This window comes from Lissotriton vulgaris, chromosome 2_1, assembly GCF_964263255.1.
Source record: "Lissotriton vulgaris chromosome 2_1, aLisVul1.2, whole genome shotgun sequence".
Lineage (NCBI taxonomy): Eukaryota > Metazoa > Chordata > Amphibia > Caudata > Salamandridae > Lissotriton > Lissotriton vulgaris.
Genome location: NC_141687.1, coordinates 1,249,030,379 through 1,249,046,635, shown reverse-complemented (window position 1 = coordinate 1,249,046,635; position 16,257 = coordinate 1,249,030,379). Strand labels below are relative to the sequence as shown.

The following is a 16,257-nucleotide window of genomic DNA, read 5'->3' as shown; positions in this document are numbered from 1 at the left end:
TAATGATGACACCACAGCATCCCACGCTACGAGATTGTCGCGTATGGATAACGTGCTGCGAGTCATTGCCGCCAAAAATGAGGAATTGGAAGCGAGAAGCCGACGGAACAACATTCGCGTCACGGGTATTCCGGAGACAACCAATACAGGGAAAATGGAGCTCTACATTGAAAAGATTCTTGTTGCAGCGGTGGGAGCGGAGGCCTTCTCCAACCAATTCATAGTGGAGCGCGCTCATCGATCGCTGGGGCCCAGGCCCCAATCAGGCGCCGCACCGCGGCCCATAATAGCGCGCCTACTCAACTACAGAGATCGCGATGCAGCGTTGCGAGCAGCCCGGGCAAATCAGACCCTCTCACACGATGGAGTTACTTTTTCAATTTATCCCGACTTCACCCCGGTGGTACAAGAACAAAGACGGAAATTCCTGGTGGTGAAGAGGAAACTTAGAGACCTTCAAGTTGACTATGCCCTTTTGTACCCGGCCAGACTGCGAGTGACGCACCAGGGGAAGCAACATTTCTTTGTCAACCCGCAACAAGTCGAGGATTACATTAAAACTTTGCCGAAGCGTGGAAGGCCTCCTGCGGGCGCCGAGGACCAGGACGACGCACGGTCTGAGTGAACTGTGAACTGATTTTGCGCTCCATGGAGTTCTACGTGCTACTGTGGCATGGTCCCTGATTTGAAGCCATAAGATGGTGCCACTTCTGATTATGAAGACTTCAACGACTCCAAGGGGTGCCACGGACGGGCGCGGACTACAGGTGGTAACGTATGCCAGGCACCCACCCCCCCCGCTTCCCCTCCCCTTTCGGACAGAGACATAAGGGGCGAGCATGCACGGAGCGGGAGAACTGGGGGTGGGCGGTAGTGCACCTCGGATGTCCCCTAATGGGTATACCCCAAGTGACTTGGTACTATTTCTCTTCATGTTTGAATGTTTGGGTAGGGCTTTGGGTGGGGGGGGGGGGGTTCTGAGTACTGGCGAGTTGGGGATGCTTCAGTGGGTGGGGGGGGGGTAGGGTAGTTTTGGGATGTATCCTGAAAGTAGGTAATGAGACATGGACTCACTTTGCAGCCTTAATTGGAGATCCGAGGGCGGAGGAGAGTGGAATTTTTGCTACTGCTTCGGTGCACACTATGTGCCTGCTGTGGGTTTCTTGGGGAGGGAGGGATGGTTACGTACATTGGGGAATGTTTTGTTTACTGTTTGTTTCATGTGCGAAAGGTATCAACAAGCGATTTCTATGCTTAGATGTGGGTGTTTTGGATTCCGCAGGGTCTGTGAATACGCCTGGGGTGCGATTTGTGAATTCTACTTTGCAGCGGTTTGCTGCGGAGGCAGTACTATCTTCTGTTTGTCTGGTCCTTTGTTATCACTGGAGAATGTGGTGTGTGCATTATACAGCCATACTATGTGGAATGTGGGCAGCAGGGAGGCCCAGTATTGAACCATGGCCTTTTGTTAATATTTTCAGATGCATGTATGGGGGATACTGACTTGAACATAATTACGTGGAACGTGAGAGGGCTGGGAGATCCTAGGAAGAGGAGGCAGATTCTGGGCTACCTTGACCGTCACAAAATACACATTGCTTTTCTTCAGGAGACACATTTCAAACCGCATGGCCTACACTCATTTGGGAAGAAATGGGCTTTGCATGCAGTCTTCTCCTCCTACTCGTCGTATGCACGAGGTACCGCTATTTTGGTAAAAAGAAACACGCCTTTTCAGTTGGTGGGCACGAGAGCAGACACACAAGGGAGATATTGTTTGATGTGGGGTAGACTGGGGCGCATGGCTGTCACCCTGGCCTGCTGCTACGGGCCTAATGTGGATGATTTGCAGTACTTCACTGAACTATGGGCGGCTATCGTTGAAACTGGGCCACAACATCTCATTTGGGGGGGAGATTTCAACATTACCCTGAACCCCGCTTTGGATAGGTCACATCCGGCCCCCCACCATTATACCACGGGGAGGGAGTTCCTCCGGGCAACGATTAAAGATAATAATCTACTAGACGCATGGAGAGCTATGCACGGGGCTGCGGGGGAAGGTACACACTTTACAGCACAGGTGAGGTCATGGGCTAGATTGGATTACGTTCTCTTAACACCACAGCTTTACACAACCCTAATCCACTCAACGCATCTCCCCAGAACATACTCAGACCACTCCCCCGTCCTCATCACATTGCGAGGCGCTGAATTGGGGCCCCCTGTAACGGCATGGCGATTGCAACCCATGATGTTGTTAGACAATGCCTTTCAGGAAGAACTTAGGACTGAATGTCTGGATTTTTTTCAGCGCAATAGAGACTCTGTCAAAGACGTTGAGACCATCTGGGATGCCTTTAAGGTCACACTCAGGGGTCTCTGCATCTCGAAGGGATCGGGGGTACTTAAAGCTATCAGGAACAGGTTGAAACTGCTAGAGTCAGAACTTAGAGAAGCGGAGGCTACTCTTCGGGTTAGTCCTGGAGGCGACACACTAGCTACCATAAGAGAGAAATTGTCGGAATACAATGATGAGGCTGCACGGGAGGTGAAATTCAGAAACAAACACTGGGTGGCCAGGAGATATGGGGAGGGCGAAAGGCCTGGGAAGGCTTTAGCTGCTTCGATTAAATTTATGCGATCGCCCGCTATCATTTTTGAATTGGAAACAGCAGAGGGGATTCTCCTTAGAGACACCACACACATAATGAATGAATTCATAGGACATTATAGTGCTCTGTACACCTCAACCCGGACAGGAGAACTGTCGCTGGACGACTACCTGGCAGATGTGTCGCTGGGATGGCTGAGTGACTCACAGCGTGCCTTTCTTAGTGCCCCATTTGAACTTGACGAGGTGCGGGAGGCCATCATGCACTTGAGCTCTGGAAAGGCGACAGGACTAGATGGCATTCCTATCGAATTCTACAAGACATATATAGAATTCATGGCACCGGTCTTGCGCGAGGTATTTGAGGACGCACTGGAGGTAGGCCACCTGCCTGCATCCATGAGAATCGCCCTGATAACGTCCCTTCTTAAGCCCGGGAAGCCTGCTACCCGCTGTGATTCGTACAGACCCCTGTCACTATTAAATTGTGATGTGAAAATACTCGCCAAACTGATAGCTACGCGCATTGGCCTCCTGTTGCCTGATTTGATACTCCCGGATCAGGCTGGATTTGTGCCGGGTAGGGCAACATCACATAACCTCCGCACTTTTTTTTCAATTTGCGGTTCGGTTCATGAAGACTTGCCGATGGCGGCCGTTTTCCTAGACGCCACAAAGGCGTTTGATTAGCTGGAGTGGGATTATGTCTTCCAGGTGCTGGGACGTATGGGGTTTCCACCAGTTTTCATATCCTGGATTAGATTGTTGTATACGGAACCAGTGGCCAAGGTCCTCATTAACGGCAAACTGTCCTCGGAATTTACTATATCCAGAGGCACGAGGCAGGGCTGTCCCCTCTCCCCGCTACTGTTTGCCATAGCCACCGAGCCCCTAGCAGCCAAATTGCGCCAACATCACCGAGATAGTGCACTGCGGTGCTTTCAAAGGCAGATATTAATTTCAATGTATGCCGACGACATCACGCTCTACATTCGTCACCCTGGTGACAACTTAAACCCTATCCTTAGAGAGTTTGTGCGATTTGGAGTCCTCTCCGGTGTCCTGATTAACTGGAGCAAATCCTGTATATTCCCACTTACGGCGTCAACGCATAAATTCGCCTTGGACTACCCGCTTGCCTGGTGTGAGGGAGATTTCAAATACCTGGGGATACGAGTTGAGAAAGACAGGGACGCACTTATCCGGGCCAATTATGGCACTGTTATGGATAAGATCAGCGACAACGTCTCCAGATGGATTACCCTTCCGCTATCCAAGGCTGGCAGGGCGTCGCTGATTAAGATGGTGATACTCCCTCAATTACTATACCTCTTTATGAACATTCCGTTCCACCCAGGGACTTATTTTTTTTGGCTGTTGCGCACTGAACTGCTACGTCTAGTGTGGGGCGGGAAGTCGCCACGGCTCAAATGGGAAGTCCTTATTCGGCCCTACTCACAGGGGGGGTTCGGAATCCCAGATTTTGAACTTTATTACCGTACAGCCCAGGCCCATTTTGCTTATTTTTGGATTCGGCAGCCCAGATATATGCCCCAATTAGCTGCTGAACACTGGCTGGCGCACCCTACGCCTATTGAAGGTGCACTCTACTCCGCTGTGGAGGGCAGAGATAAAACCCCCAATACTGTGTTAAGCACGGTGACGGCATGGCGGTATATCAGCTCGAAATTGGACCTGGAGATGCTATATGCCCCACTGTTGCCGTTGGTGTATCACCCGAAGATGCCACTTTTACAGGAGCCAGGCTTTCAGAAACTGCTCAAAAAAATAAATGTGAGTACATGGGGAGACCTGTACCAGAATGGCATATTCCGCTCAAGGGAACAGCTCTACAGTGGAATCCAGCCCACACCACTAGATGTTTTTTATTATATCAGACTCCGAGGCGGCTTGCAAGTTGTGACACCCGACTTTCCACACGAACCACCTGTTCTTGTCCCGCTACAACATATTCTCCTGAACGACAACCCCAGCAAATTAGTGTCCACACTCTACAAATCGGTCCGTGCCCAGGTGGCGTATACAGAACTACCTGCCAGGGAAAAGTGGGATCAGGAATTGGCCACGGCCCTAACGGACAGGCAATGGACTTTCTGCTTGCAGCAGACAGAACGCATATCATCCAGTAGTCGATATAGAATCATTCACTACAAATTTCTACACAGACTTTATCACACACCTGCACGACTACACAGATTTCACTTGAGAGATACTGCAAACTGTGATAGATGTGGGGCCCCGGAGGCTGATTTCTTGCACCTTGCATGGGAATGTGACCAAGCCCAACACTATTGGGTACAGGTGTTTACGGCCATCTCCAAAATGATACATGCACAGGTGGAGCTATCCCCGGTGATGGCACTGCTGGGGTATGTGGAACCGCTTCAGGCGGCCCATCGCAAATATGTAGCACTAGCTATGTTGTTGGCTAAGCGAAGAGTGGCGTGCAGATGGGGAAGAGGGAGAGCCCCCAAATTTAAGGATTGGATGAGTGATCTCGTATATTGTCAGGAACAGTTGCATACCTATTCGGAGCTGTTGCCTGTCGCCTCCAGGCCTACTGATGTATGGGCCCCACTGCAATGTTATCTGCTAGAAGTACCTGGGGAAGAGCCCTGTGATTAACGATGGGCACTACACATTACAGTTGTACTACTACAAGGCATTGTGCTCACGGGTTGAAGGGGGGAGTGCGATAACTGTGACCTCACTTGCTGGTATTGATGTCCCCCTAGTGTCCCTGTATGGGCCTCGGTGGCCACTGACGTGAGACTCTGTTTGTTCAGGGGATGTTACTGGGGGCTAAGCAAATGTTGGGCCAGGCTGGCTCCACTTCAGGACGTTGTAGCTTGTTCCAAAGCAACCAAGCAACCCAGCGGTGTGGTGTGTGGGTCGCGCCACGCTTGATATGGACTAGGCTCTGCCGAGTGGACGGACACCCCATGGACAAGTTAAGATACCGCACGAGTTGAAAGTTAACACACAAAAAATAAAATGTAAAAAGTAAGACGCATGGATTTGATTACTGAATAAGCGTACTGTCATGATGTTCTCAGTGCAACTGAAAGTTTGAATGTATATAGTTATAAATGATGCCTTGTGACTACCTGATTATCTATGGATAGCGGCCGGCCTCCGGGTTGTAGGCGTGACGCTGTGTACACCTGACAGTACTTAATAAACGTCTTACACCAAAAAAAAAAAAAAAAAAAAAGAATAATCTCTAAAGACTGCTGTCCTTACGTGCGCCAAAGAGAGTCCAACAGCACGTCACGCCCTTCAGGAATCGGGAAACAAGAAGAAGACTTTTCTCTTGCCCATGGGGCCAAGTTTTATACCTTTCTAACTAGCTAATCTTCTCAAAATTATACATTTTCCTTTGCCATCCAGAGTTCCCATTGGCTGACTTATGTCAGACCATAATGTGTCATCACCGATTTCAAACCAAGAACGGGCTCTTCTTTAGCCCTATTGTCCTTTGCCTTCGTGTCATTTCGCTTCCTTGAAAATGTAACATTTCACTCGAGCTACAGTTCATGACTTCCTTGCCTTGGCAATCTTGCCGCTTCCTGTCCTTGAATCCTTCTCTCCAGGAGCACATTAAGCACAACTTATTAAACTGTATTTTTCTGACAAAATTGTCGACGTGGTAAAAGTTTCCACTTCTGTGCAAGGCTCCTTTTCTGGACAGGATTCGAAACGCCATCTTTTTGCAGTCCTAAGGCCTCTATCGGAAACTATTATTTAAACAAACACAAAACATTAATTAATTAGAGAATTGAGACCCACTCTGTTACCCAGCCCTCTGCTAATTATTAACTCATTAATTTATGTTACGTAGCTGAGCACACAAAGCAGCATTAATATCTACCTTCTTCTTTTAGGCCACGAGGATTCTTCACAAGCTTTTGCTGCAGAAAGACATAACATAACATAAGCACACAAATAGGCACATGCCATTAATTAAACAGCCACATTTAATACTGACAAAGACAATAGACAAGGTTAGTTCATTATTTTTCACATACTTGCAATTGCAACATAAAGCATATAAATTAGTCCCACATGTTTTCTTGAATGTATGCATTTTTAAAACTAAGTTTGTTAATGATTTCAACACATGCTTATTAATACAGTTACATTGGTTATGAAAGTTTAACTTTGCGACTTTGAACAAAATTTCATTAAACACCTCGCTCCATCAACTCCCTCATCTGGTGATTTCATATTTAACAAAGAAGACCCAAAATTTTAGCAAAAATGTTAATTTTTTGAATCATGTTTTGAACATTCACTGTATTAGTTTTTCTAAACCTTTGATTCAGCAGTTTGTCTACAACTCTCATATTGAGCTCTACGAAACTCTTCTAATTCTATATATTTTTCTTGTTCTTCTCTGAGCTTATACATTCTTTTCTTTTCCCTTACATATTTCTTTCTCTTGTGTATCATGCTACTCATTTTTAACAAAAGTGTCACTATAACTATAACTATTACAGGATAAAGTATTTTTCCAATGATTGAACTACCAATCTCTTGAAACAGTTTCTGATTGCTGCAAATCTTTTGCTCAAACGTTCTGAAAAATGTTCATATTCTGAAGGTTCTATCTCAGTATGTAATTCAGTAATTTTCTTGATAAACATCTCTATGTTCTGGCTCTTATCTGGAATATATGTACAGCAATACTGAACATGTAAAATTCCACAAACTCCTACCTCTTTTGCAAGCAGAATGTCTAATGCAAGACGGTTCTGCATTACCATTGTCCTCATAGCAATGAGTTCTGTATCAACTAATTGAAATCCACTTACAGTGTCCGTTGACAATCTGTCAACAGTTGTAGACACTTTTCAGATCTTATTTGCATTCAGAGTTATTCCCACCATAGGTATTAGTGCACCAAATATATCTCCCATTATTTCTGAAAAACTTTCCCTCTTGAACCTTTTCAGATGTTTGCCAATTTCAAATGAACCTTCTGTATTTCTGTCTATATGAAAATTTTTGGGAAAAACTAAACCAACATAGCATGTCCCGTACCAGTGGTCCGGGAGATTGAAGTAAGCTTTGTTCCCACAAACAAAATAAATTCCAGGAAAAATTGGATCTTTGCCTCCTTTAAATCCCCAACCTCCTAAGATACGATACGTATCTTCACATTGACTAGCACCCTCAAAATAGTTATCAAATTGAGTATTATCTCTTCTTATACAAAATTTTCCATTAACAGGTTTATCTATGTCAATTGCAACATTTTTATTTCTACTATTAAGCTTTTCATCCTCACTCTGCCAAAACTTAGATTTGGTTTGTTTCAGCATTTCATTTAGTTTATAAATTTCTCTTCTCTCTTCAACCATGTTTAAGAGAGATTTTTCTTCCGTTCTCAACTTGCATGTTAAATTGTTTTTAAAAGCATATTCGTATGTGAGTTCATTAGTCACTATAAAAAATTCCCTCATCTGTTTAGCATGTTTCAGTTTATTTAGACTATTGTCAACCTTTAAAATTGCAAAAATCTCATCATAATTAGAATAGTAATACTCTAATCGACCTGTCCGATAAAACAAACTAGCTATTACACTACAAGTAATGCCATAAGTAAGAGGAAGCATGTTATAAGTAACCCCTTCCGAAACAGAAGCAGGTAATTTCACACAAATGTAAATGCAAATGTAACAATCTTTCACATCCATCACCTTAACATATTCAGATAAAAGTCTAGAAAAGGTATTACTAGAAAAATCACCAACAGATCTATCTTGGTGGATCTCTGGTTTGTGCTCAATGACTTTATTAGTCTTACCTACTACATCATGAATATCTTGTTTAGCCACAACTCTATTAGTCACATTAGCTTTGTACATTTCTTTGTCAATTCCAAAAGGAAAAATGACAGCTAAAATTAACCAAACCAAAATTATTAAAATAGAACATCTCGAATTGTTGTTAGGATTAGGCATCTTTACTTTGAGACAAGAGCCTTTAAAAATAAATCAAAAATTTTAAATTTTAAAAATGACTAAATATACACCCCCTTTTTTACTTTTTTTTTTGTTAAACAAAGAATCCTCTAACAGCTTTTCTTCGACCTTACGTCTTACATCAATGTGTTTTTCCAGCTAACACAATTTCTTCAACCTTGTGTCACCTAACACAATTTCTTCGACCTTGTTTCACCTACAACTTTTCAACTGAAAACAAAATCAATCATTATCTCTTGTGTCATCTATATCTTCTTGGCTACTACTATTCACTTCCACTACTGGTGGGATTATAATATAAATCCACTAAGGTGACTTATACTTAAGATTAGGCTTTAACGCCCTCTTTGCTCTACTGCTAATCACTTCTATTTTCTTACCTGCTTGATTTTTCTTATCCGTATCACTTTTCTGACTTGAGAGTTCATTAACCTGTTCTTTTGATTTGTTCACTAATTTGAATTTCAGACTCTCATTCTCATTTGGCCAATTATCTCCTTTTCTTGAAAATGTCTTCTTTGGCTCAGTTAGATTGCATTCAACTCTCCAAGCTCTTTTTCTCGATCTTTTCACTTTGGATTCATCATCACTTTCATCTGTTTCGCTTTCTCTGATATCAGCTCTAGATTCAGGTACTTCTTTACTCGGCAGCTTCACTCTGTTAGGAACATCATCCTTATAGCTGGTACTTGGTAATTCGTCTTCTTCTTCTTCAATAATTTCCAATCCACCAGTTTCAGAATTTTCGTTCCTTCTTCCAGAGCTTCCAATCTGCTTTTCAATACTCTCCTGATCTTGATTCACTTCTAGACTAGATTCTTTTTCTGCTTCTTTTTCTAGCAGATCTTCATCATTTTCAGAGTCTAGTATCACACTCTCTAGATCTTTTTCATTCAATGCCTCCTTCACATTTGAATCTTCCAGATCTCGACCTTCTTGTCGATCTTCAGTATCTGGATTTCTTTCAGGTTCTTCTTCAGAATCTGAATCAGTTGTTGTGTCACCTTCCTCGTCAGGATTTTTAGGTGGAGGGGCTCGTATGGTATGACTAGCATGAATCCATCTTTTCTGTCCCCTACACTTAATTGCATTTGTTGTAACTAATATCACCTGTCTGGCCTTCTGCCACCTGGGTACCAGACAATTCCTTCTTCGATGAACCTTTGTTCTGACCCAGTCTCCTGGCAACAGATCATGAGCTTGTTCTTTTTCTTTTGTAAGTACTTCAGTTCCCACCTGATGGAACACAGAAGTCACCACGTCAGATAGGTTCTTGCAATAGTCCATAATTGCACTATCATTTATACTTTGAATGTTATCAACTGGAAAAAATGCTTGCCTCATGACTCTGCCCATGAGTATTTCATGTGGGCTTAAACCTGTTTTTCTATCTGGGGTACTTCTCAGAGACATCAAAACAAGTGGAAGTGCATCAGTCCATTCCATTCCTGTAGCTAAACACATTTTTGCCAGCCGGATTTTAATTGTACCATTGACTTGCTCAACAACACCTGATGCTTCTGGTCTGTAAGCACAATGTAGCTTTTGTTTTATACCAAGTGCTTCACAAATCATTTGTAACAGTCTGTTTTCAAAATGTGTGCCACGATCAGTCTCGACCGTCACCGGAAATCCATATCTAGGTATGATTTCTCTTAAAAGCAACTTTGCCACAGTAACTGAATCATTGTGACGAGTTGGGAATGCTTCCACCCATCTCGAAAACAGACAGATTATCACCAAGACATATCTTAATCTGTTATGGGGTGGCATATCAATGAAATCCATTTGTAACCTGGTAAAAGTACCACCCTCCCGTCCTATGTTTTCCAAGCTTACAACTGTTTTTCTGTTCAGATTGATCTGTTGACAGATCAAGCATCTCTGACAAAAAGATTCCGCAATTATCCTAAATTTTGGATTGTACCATGTCTGCCTAAACAACCTGATCATTAAATCTCTTCCTAAATGTCCTGGACCATGATACATTCATGCCATGTCAGCAATCATGCAGTTGGGCATTACTGGCCTGCCATCTTTGTAAACCCAAATCTCATCTTCTTCTCGCTGTCTACAACCTGCTTTTAACCATGTGTCTTTTTCCTCATCATCTGCCTCATCTTGTAAATCTTTCACTCCTTGCCATGTCTCAACTACAGATGTTAGCATAAGAGAGTTCAAAACATGTTCATTGTCTTTTTCCCGATTAATGGACATATTATTCTTTGCACAGAATTTAGCCATTTCATCAGCATATGCATTTCCTTTTGTCATGTAATCGTCTCCCTTTCTGTGAGCTGTACATTTTACTACATCAATTTTCTCTGGTAGCAAAATACCATCAATCAGCCTTTTAATCAATTTTGCATTCCTGATAGGTGTTCCCGCAGAAGTTAAATAACCTCTTTGAGACCAGAGCTGGCCATAGTCATGGACTACGCCATACCTATACTGACTATCAGTCACTATGGTAATTTTGAACCCTTTTGCTCTTTCACATGCTCTAATCAAAGCAATCAATATTGCTACTTGAGCTGAATGAATTCCTTTGAGACAAGAAGCTTCAACTACGTCTGCAACTCTACAGACTGAATATGCTGCACTCAGAATACCCTCCTCTGTTCTTAAGCATGACCCATCAACAAAATAAACAAAATCCGATTCAGTTAACGGAACGTCCTTAATATCCTTCCTAGGCTTGGTGCAATATTCTAAAACATCCAAGCACTCATGATCAATGTCATTATCATTTCTGATCTCTGTTACAGTACCATCAGGTAATAATGTGGAAGGATTTAAATTCACACATCTTGCAATTGAAACATTATCTGATCCCAGAATAACTTTTTCATATTTTGTCAATCTGTTGCTTGTCAAATGCTGTGTTTTGCTTCTGGTGAGGAGAATCTCGACTGAATGAGGCACATATACCTTTACAGGAAACCTCATTATTATCCCTTCACTTTGTTCCAAACTCACACTTGTTGCAGCTACTGCTTTTAAGCAACCTGGTAATGTTTTTGCAACAGGATCAAGAACCGCTGAGAAGTATGCTATTGGCTTTCTCAGTCTCCCATGTCTTTGAATCAAAACTGATAATGCACATCCTTCCCTTTCACTGCAATACAGCTCAAATTATTTTTCCTAGTCTGGCATTCTCAATGCTGGAGCTTCACACAAATTCTTTTTAACTGCTCAAAAGCCTCTAACTCAGTTTCTGTTAGGATAAACAGGTCCTTTATGTCTGCTTTTGTCAATCTCTGCAATGGTTTTGCAATTACTGAAAATCCACTAATCCATTGACGACAATAACCTACCATTCCTAGAAACATTCTGACCTGTCTGTGTGTTTTTGGAGGTTGCATTGCTTGGATCATTTTTATTCTTTCAACTGTCACTTGTCTGATTCCTTTTGCGATTCTGTGACCAAGATATTTTAATTCTTGTTTGCAAAACTGTAATTTTGCAGGAGACCCTTTATGTCCCTCATCTGCCAAATGATTCAAAAGAGTAATGGTATCTGTCACACAGTTGACTCGTGTTTTTGCAGCCACAAGGAGATCATCAATATACTGCACTAATGTTGATTTTCCAGGTAAATCTAAGTTTTCCAAGGATTTCTTTAGCAACTGATTAAAAATAGATGGACTCTCTGTATACCCTTGAGGGATAAGACACCATGCTAAGATACGCTCTTGGAATCTGATTGCAAAAATTTGTTGGCTTTCTGGATGCAATGGAAAAGTAAAGAATGCGTTACAAAGGTCTATAACCGTATACCATTCTGCATCATGCGGAATATGATATAGAATTACCGCTGGGTTTGGTACAACTGGGCAACATGGAACAACTATTTGATTAACCTTTCTCAGGTCTTGAACAATCCTGAAAGTTCCGTTTGGCTTTTTGATTCCCATAATCGGTGAATTACATGGACTGCTCTAAATTTCGTTTAAAGCACCTTGTTTTATACATTTTTCAATTACAGGTATCACACCTTCAATAACTTCTGCTTTCATTTTATACTGAGGAATGTTCGGATAATCTGCTCCTTGTTTTACTGTTATTTTTACTGGATCTACATGTTTCATCAAACCCATTTCATCTCCAGATAAATCCCAAATTTTACCATTGACTGTTTCTTTTAATTCTTTAGGTAAATCATTTTTGTCAAAAGCAGGAAATAATTTACTTTCTTCTGCTTCAACCATTAACATTGTTAATTTATAAAGACCATCTTCTTCTTGAGTTTGAAGCTCAATACCATCCGGTGAGCAATATATTTTACAGTTCATCTTGCAAAGAATGTCCCTTCCTAACAAGTTTACAGGACTGCTATTACAGACTACAAATCTTTGTTTGTCTTTAAATTTGCCAATTTCAACTTTAACTGGTTCTGTTAGATCGGTTTCAATCTGTTGATTAGCTACGCCAACTACTTGGATGGTATCCCCAGAGAGAGGTAGGTTTTCTATTTCCACTGATCTAACAGTATAACGGGTAGCACCTGTGTCCACAAGAAAAGTGATTTCTACATCATTCACTTTACCATTTACAAACGGACCAGACTGATCTACCTCAAGAGTGGCTCCAAGCACACACTCTTCCTCCTCTCTCAGGCACTGTCATAAGTAATCCTCGGAATCACTCCCTTCATTTTCTTTCAACCAATATTGTTGAGAAACATTCGACACATTCACTCTAATCGATCTGTTTACCTGTTCACCTCCGCAGAATCCTGTTTCTGTATTGTATCTCTGCACATTTACACAATTTGGAAGTGGCGGTTGTGGAATCTGACTTTGCTGGTTCACTACCTGTCGCTGTAGCTGTTGCTGCTGATTTATCTCATTTAACTGTCGCTGTAGCTGCTGCTGCTGATTTATCTCATTCTGCATCTGTGGATTTAATGAGGCATTTTTAAAATTTCTGGGCGGATTCTTACATTCACGCTTCCAGTGTCCAATTTCGCCGCAATTAAAACATGGAAGTTTCTGCTTTAATTCTTCAATATTACCCATCAATTTTGGCTTAGTATAATTACCTTTAAATTTCCCTTTATTCTGGTGAACATTTTTGTTTTCCAAAGTTGCAATTTGTTGTTCAGCTACTTTTACCTGTACCCACATAGCTTTTTCTTTTAGCTTCTTTTGTTTAGCATCTATCTCATCACTGCAGTATTTTGCTTTTCTCAAAATTTCATCAACTGAGAGTGATTGCCAACCAACTATTCCTGATCTAATCATAGCACCAATTTCAGGTCTTAAGCCATAAACAAATCTGTATATGAAATGGCTCATTTCTTTTTCACTCAATTTCTCGTAACCACTGTATTGTTTAAATACCAGCAGTAATCTTTCATAGAATGAATGTACTGATTCTTTTGGCTCCTGATTTGTTCTGTCTATTTTAACCCAATCTATTTCTTTTGGGGGAATTTTGTTTTTCAGCCACACAATCGCCTTATCGTACATATTTATAACAACAGGCGAAGGTGCACCTGTTACTTTATCTCGAGCAAGTTCTTCTTTTGGCCAATCTATAGAAATTTTACATTCTGTCCAAAGATCCGATGGAACAACAATGTCAAAGAATCCATCAAGATCAATCCACAGAACTTTTGAAACCTTAACAAATCTGTCTACCTGGCGATACCATTCCACAGGTTTTTCTCTCAAACGAGGAAAATCATTTGTAAACAATAAAATATCCTGTCTTGTCCATGGAACATGTACATACCCTCCACCAGCTATTTCTCTCATGGGAAAGTCATTTGCTATTTCCCCTCTTTCTCTTCTGTCTTCCTCTCTTTTCTTTGTCCATTTCACTCTCCATTTACTTAATTCGCCTAATCTTTTTAGAAACACTATTAATTCTTTTATATGAATTATTCTTCCTGTGGTGTTCATATTTTCAATATCTTTTTCAGAAAAATCCACTCTGTAATGTTTCTGCAAATTTTTCTGTCTACTCAAATCTATTTCTAATTCAGCAGCCATTTCCTCTAATTGATCATATTTAGTTTTCGTTTTCCATTGTATACTTTTACAAATAAACAATAATTCATCATCCTGATATAGCTTTAATCAGTCAGGTCTAATTGTGCCAATAATCAATTCCTCCAAATCCGCCTTCAATTTTGCGACATCAAGTAATTTAAATTCTGGGGTCTGTGGAGTCTGCGTTAAATCTATTTTATTTATACTCTTTTCTGGAGTTCCAGAATCAGATTCTGCAACAGATGGAGTTTGATCATTTGACAAACTTTGATTAAAAGTTAAATCGGGCATCATTTTCTCTCGGTGAATTTCTGTTAAATCTGAATTAAAATTTTCAGCCACTTTCTGAATTTCTGCATTCAAGGGAACAGTCAGAGCTGAATGTCTAATTTCCCTTTGATCAAAAACTGGAAGAACAGGTCCAATTGTTACTGGTACTGTTACTGCTTCCATGCTTTTAGTTAACTGTTGTATTAATTCATCTTTTGATCGGAAATATTCTGAGGCATTCGGTATATCCCCACATCTTTCTGTTCTCATTACATTTCTTGGGATTTCATTTCTCTGAACAGGAGTTTCTGCATAATTTGTATTTTTTCCAGATGTACTAGAATTAGTTCGTGTTTCTACTCTCTCACGAAATTTTGCAATATTCTGATTTAATCTAGGTGGAGTCTCATCATTAATTTCCCTAGGAGGAGCACTTGGAGAAGTTCCTGGAGGAATTCTCGGGGAAGACCATGAACAAACTGGTTGATATGGTAGCGGTTTCGATTTTGTGATATAAATCTCTTCTAAAATCGAATCTTCTAATTCACTATCTTCACCAATATTATTTTTCTTTTCAGTACTCTTTTGACCAGTTACTTCACAAAATCTCACTGGGTACAAACCATCACACATATCTGCACGTCTCCAACGACGCATTCTGTCTTCATGAGTTTCTCTGTTAATGTCTAATCTAGTGCCTCTTGTTACACCTCTGTCTTCTCGTTCTAATTCAAACATCTCATCTTCCCATTCAGCTAAAGCCTCAAATTGTGTAGGTCTAGGTTTTGGTACAAGAGTCATCATTTTTTCTCTCAAGTTTTCCAAAACCTTAATGTTAAATGACCCATCTTCCGGCCATGTCAATTCCCCGATCATTTTTGGTATATTCCATCCAATTCTCCATCCAAAGGCAAGTATGATAACCATATTCACCAAACATATAAGCTGCAGGTGTTTTGTACTTATGAAGTAATCTTCCACCTAGCGTTTCGATTTTCTTGTCATTTTTAAATATTTTTTTCAATTTCTGAAACCATGAAAGCTTCTTTTCCTCTTTCATGTAATAATAATCCATGTTTTTAAACAATTCCGCTTACTTTGAAAGGATCATAAATATTTCCTTGTTGTTCCGCTACACTAGCCAATCCATGCGCGAAACTCACCAACAAACCAATCAGGTTAAGTTACGTCACTATTCTGCTCAGCCAATAAAATTACTGAATTTCAGGACGAGCCAATCAGCTGCAAGCCTACCTAGTCACATGAGCCAATCAGTGTACAAATACTGTGACGTATGTTAGCCAATCACAGCGTGACCCCTGTGACGTATGCTGTCGCTGCAGCTTCACAGTCCTCGCTCTGCTCT

At 41.4% G+C, this 16,257-nt stretch overlaps 1 protein-coding gene and 1 pseudogene across 1 annotated transcript in view; one reads left to right on the top strand and one right to left on the bottom strand.

The window, feature by feature from the left end:
* JHY (junctional cadherin complex regulator) overlaps positions 1-16,257 on the top strand; it is a 452,312-nt gene that overhangs the window by 175,064 nt on the left and 260,991 nt on the right. The window lies entirely within an intron of this gene.
* LOC147732443 (uncharacterized) lies at positions 8,594-15,695 on the bottom strand (annotated as a pseudogene).